This window comes from Typopeltis vanoorti, chromosome 24, assembly GCF_054136105.1.
Source record: "Typopeltis vanoorti isolate ZY-2024b chromosome 24, IOZ_Tvanoo_1.0, whole genome shotgun sequence".
In the NCBI taxonomy this organism is placed as follows: Eukaryota; Metazoa; Arthropoda; class Arachnida; order Uropygi; family Thelyphonidae; genus Typopeltis; species Typopeltis vanoorti.
Genome location: NC_143572.1, coordinates 11,632,578 through 11,638,577, shown reverse-complemented (window position 1 = coordinate 11,638,577; position 6,000 = coordinate 11,632,578).

Genomic DNA, 6,000 nt, shown 5'->3' with positions numbered 1-6,000 from the left:
AGGCAGAAGGTTACAAGTGGGGTTCCACAGGACTCATTACTGGGACATGTATTGTTTAACCTTTATATCAATGACATTGTCAATGGATTGCAAGGGGATATTCAGTTGTTTGCAGATGACAATGAAAATAGGCAGAAACATTGAATATCAACTGCATTGTGAATGGAGAACCTATAGAACAAGTAAAACATTTCAGCTACTTAGGCACGATTTTTAGTGAAGATGGTAAATTAAATATAGAAATAGACAACAGAATCCACAAAGCTGGTATGGTAGGAAGTCAACTGAATAAATTTATATGGAATAAGAGAGAAATTAGTCAAAACACTAAATTAGCTATAAACAAGACAGTATTCTAGCCACTGAAATGGAAGAGGAAACAAATATCTTTATCAAAGAAATAATAGCACACAGCATACAAAAACTCAAAACTAGGAAAGCACCTGGCATTGATCAAATACATGCAGAATTCTTAAAAGCAGAAAGGAACACTTTTGGAACCATTAAAAACATTATTTGAAAGGATCTACAAAAACGAAGCAGTGCCTACTGATTGGACCAAATATCAAATAGTCATAACTCCTATATACAAAAAAGGAGATAAAACAGAATGCAATAATTACAGAGGCATTAGCCTCCTCAGTATTCCAAGTAAGATTTTTACAAATGTACTCCAAAAACAAATTAAGCCATATATAGAACTGGCACTAGGAGAACAACAAGCTGGTTTCAGACCAGGGCAAAGCACAATTGATCAACTATTCACCTTAAGATAGCTAATAGAAAAGACACTAGAGTACAACCAAAGTTGCTACATAAATTTCATAGACTTTCGCCAGGCATTTGATTCAATCCGTAGAAGAGAACTATGGAAGAATTTGGAATTCCCAACAAAACGAGAGCGGAGTAAGACAGGGATGCAATCTGTAACCAGACCTGTTCAATCTTACACTGGAAGAAGCAACCAATAAGGCCTTAAACAATGAAGACTCCGGAATGAAAATATATGGGAAAAATGTGACAAATTTAAAATTTGCAGACGACATTGCATTACTTGCAAGCACAAAAGGAAATCTATAGTGAATTTCTGATAAAATAAAGGAGGAGTGTATAAAATCTGGATTAAACATAAACATAGACAAAACAAAAATTATGCAAATAGGAAAAAGAAGCACCAATCTGAAAATTGAAATTGATAGTAAGAATCTAGAGCAGGTAGAAAACTTCACCTACCTTGGAGGAGTTATTGAGTACAATGGTGAAATTATAAAAGATATAAACAGATGAATCAGTCAAGCATCCCAAACTTTTAGACGACTTAATAAAATATGGAAGTCAAGAGACATCAAACAAGTAACAAAAGTAAGAATCTATGAAACAATAGTCCTCCCAATACTCCTCTATGGAAGTGAATGCTGGAATCTCAAAAAGGCTGAAGAGAAAAAATTATTAGTTACTGAAATGGGTTGGCTAAGAAGATTACTTAGAGTATCTCTGCTGGATCGACTAAGAAACAAAGACATAAGGAAATGACTAAAACAAGAAATAACAATAATAGACAAAATCCAAGAAAGAAGACTGCGATGGTTTAGCCATGGGAACAGAAAGACTACCATCTAAAGTCCTGAATACAACGATGGAAAGTAAAAGATCCAAAGGACGACCCAGAATTAGATGGATAGACAAAATAAAAGAGGACCTGAAAACCAAATCACAACAAGCAACACCAAACTGGACAGAATTGTTCAGACTCTCCCAGGACAGAGAGAAGTGGAAAAAGTTCATTCAGCCTCATCATCATCCACATAGATGATGGAAGAGAGAAGAAGATTCAACCCAATGTTAACTTATGGATCAGAAGTAAAACACTTGACCAAAGACTAGAGATGGCAGATATGAGAGTTCTGAGAAAGATTAGGGGCATGAAATGCCCCTAATCTTTCTCAGAACTCTCATATGTCAAATCCTTCCCTATGTCATTAATGTACAGACTGAATAAGATGGCTTCAATGGCAATATCATATTAAAAACGAGGATATTAAGAAAGAACTTGACATTGTCAGCATCCACGAATGCGTTAGCAGAGCTAATCTCAGGTGGTATGGTCACTTAAATAGAATGGGAGAGGAAAGATTAGCGAAACAAGGGTTCTCTGCCAGGTTGACAGGAAAAAGACCCAGAGGAAGACCAAGATATAAGTGGATTGATACAGTAAAAAGTGCCTTAGAAGACAGAAATATAAGATCTGATAATGTTGGAGTCTTGAGCGATAACAGACTGATTTGGAGGAAAATTATAGATAGGAAGTTAGTAATGATGTAATTTTTCATGTAGTACTGTCATATCCTGTACACCCCATGAGAGTATATATCAAGAATTTGATGATGATGATGATGATGGGCTTCCCATAATGAATCAGCTAACTCCATGGACATCGATGATAATGATAATAATAAATTATTATTAAGAGAGAGACCTCCAGGGAGTCAGGAAATTCATAGAGGGAGGGCCATACTATTCATACCAGCTGTCATACCTGTTCTTGAATTCATTCACACTACTTGCACACACAACATCCAAAGGCAATCCATTCCAATCATGCACCACTCTATGAGAGAAAAAATCTAGCCACAACCCCCTTCATGACAGCATTCATTCTCAACTTCCATGGATGCCCTCACATCTTTTCTCCGCCCTCCATAAAATGAACATTTCCATCTATTGAAATTCTGTATAACCCTTTCAGAAGTTTGTAAGTCTCAATCATATCATCCCTCTTATTAGTATTCCACAATCCTGATATCATTTTTGATACTCCTTTACACTCTCTCCACTGTATCAGAATAACCACGGACACCACGAGACCAGATCAAATACAATAGTCCAAGTGAGGTCTTATCAAGGCCTCGTAAAGAGGTAAAATAATTTCTTTATTTTTACATGTCAAGGTTTGTTTCAGCATTGCCATTATTCTCTGAGTTGTAATTACAATTTTTGCTATATGACCCTTGAATTTCAACTTGCTGTCTACTAACACTCCAAGATCTCTAGCCTGATCAGTTTCTTCTAGCATAATCCCACCAATATAATATGACATTGGATATTTAATCACACCAAATTGCATGACTTAACATTTACTGATATTGAACTGATATCCATTTCCCCATGCCCACAATTCCAACCTATTCAAATCATTCTGCAAGTATTGCATATCAGCAGCACACCTAATAATTCTACCTATCTTTGCATCATCAGCAAATAGCTGTATCTCATATGTCAAATCCTTCCCTATGTGATTAATGTACAGATTGAATAACAATGGACCAAGGACTGATCCTTGAGTCACATTACTGGTTACCTTGAATCTTGCAGATTCACACACACACCCATATACAACTTTCTGATATCTGTCAGCCAGCCACCCTCTTATCCATGCTAATATTTTATAATCCAATCCCATATTCTCCAGTTTATGGAAGTTTTTTCTTGGTATTGCTACCAATTATATATTTGGTTTAATCCTTTATCCAAGTGTAAGCAAACAAAGTTTACACCTGAAGTATTTTCAGGAATGGGGCAACTCGTGGCAAAGGTGGTATAACCTCATCACTTGCCTTAATATCCCATAATGCAAAGCACATCTACTTACGTACATGTATAATACTATGCATTAAGGGAAAGGTCACTACCGAGACCGGTTTCGACCTTTATTGAGGTCTCATCAGTAAGAGCCAGACCCAGAGGTGGTGATACTAAGGTGGAAGTAATGGAGAAGTCATATTTCCATATACCAGTTGCCAAAAGGTGTCACACCTTATTATTAAAATTCCAAGCGAAAAAACTTCAATTAACTTATCCTCTAATCCAGAGAATTTTAATAATAAGGTGTGACACCTTTTGACAACTAGTATATGGAAATATGACTTCTCCATTACTTCCACCTTAGTATCACCACCTCTGGGTCTGGCTCCCACTTTATTGAGGTTTGGGTCACTACTCAGACCTCAATAAAGGTTGAAACCGGTCTGGGTAGTGACCCTTCCCTTAATGCATAGCATTATACATGTCTGCAAGGAGATGTGCTTTGCATTATGGGATACTAAGGCAAGTGATGAGAAGTTATACCACCCTGGCCATGAGTTGTCCCATTCCAGAAAATACTTCAGGTGCAAACTTTATTTGCTTACACTTGGATAAAGGATTAAACCAAATATATAATTCTCCAGTTTATGTAACAGTCTTCCATGCTGTATTCTGTCAAAAGCCTTAGCAAAATTCAAAAGTATCATAGTTTATCCATTCCCCCCTTGTCTAATGCAGTTAGACAAGGGGGGAATGGATTAATTAAAAAGATATTACATCCTGATCATGAAGGCATCTTTATGGGCACAAAGACTGAAATATGTAGTGGCATGTAAGCACAACAGCAAGTCATACGATGAAGAATCACTAAATAGACTTTTGTTCCAACACAATCAAATGCTTTAAAAATATCAAAAACAACCACTTGAGATTTCTCAAACTTTTCCATGTGGGTGACATAAGCAAGAAATCCCCTATCAACCTGCAGTGACAGGATCCATACTGGCAATCATTTAGAAATTTAGAGGTTTCCAGATAATATAGAAATTGAGCATTAAAGGTTTTCTCCGTTGCTTTTATAAAGAACTGAAGTAAGAGAAACTGGAGTACTCTGAAGGTAAAGATTTGTTGCCATTTTTGGAATGGATTGCATATGGGCCTCACACCTCTCTTTACCACACTTTTACATAACTTCCAGGAATGACCTCTGGTTCTTCCCCTCTCACCTTCTACTCTTTTTATAATCCAGTCCAGATTAATCTGATAAAATCCTCTCACTAACTTTAATGTCTCTATCATATCACCTCTTTTCCACTAAACTCTGTAATCCACATTTCTTCAACTTCTCTCCATAGCCAGCATTCCAAAGTCCTGACATTGTCTTGTTCACTCACCTCTGGACCCTCTCCATTGAAAACCAGGTGACCAGATCTGAGCACAGTCCAAGTGTAGACTGACTAGTGCCCTTATACAGGTGGCACAACCACTTCCTTATCCTTACATATTATAGAGTACTTCTTATCATAGCACTACAATGTGCAGCCTTTGCAACACTAACAATATGCCTTCTAAACTTCAGTCTACTGTCAGCCATCACTCCCAAATCTCTAATCTCATCTACTTCCTGCAGTACGGCCCCATCGATATAGTACACAGCCATATATTTCTGCACTCCAAAATGCAACACCTTGCACACTGATATAAACTACAACCTCACTCATTTGTCCAAGTAAAGAGTATATTGAAATCTTCCTGAAGGGAATTAACATCAGTAGTGCTACTTATAATTCTTCCTAACTTACAAACAAGTTAAGCAGCAAGGGCCCAAGAACCCTGGGGCATGCCACTGGTTATTCCCCCCCCCCTTTTTTTTTTGAGATGCTGCTCCATCATACACAACCTGCTGGTATTGTTCAGAGAGCCAATCTCTGATCCATCTAACCAATATACCATCTATTCCCATCCTCTGCAGCTTGTACACCAACTTATCATGTGGTAATCTATCAAATGCTTTTGCAAAGTCTAACAATATCACTGTATATCATTCTCCCTTATTTAATGCACTTGTCACCTTATCATAAAATGCAAGTAAATTACTAAAACAGGACCTATCCTTTACGAATCCATGCTGACCATCATAAAGAATGCTATGTCCATCAACCCAATTCTGTATTCTATTCCTTACCAATCTATCCAACACCTTGCCCACAACTGCAGTTATACAGACTGGCCTATAGTTGGAGACTTCTATCATAGAACCATGCTTGTGGAGGGGTGCTATTTTGCCTTCTTTCCACTCCTTAGGAAACACCCACTGCAAGACTTTCATTAAATAACTAGGTCAAGGGCATAAGCCAACTGTGGTGCACAACATTCCTTAAGAAAACATGGTGATATGTCATCTGTTCTCACATCTAA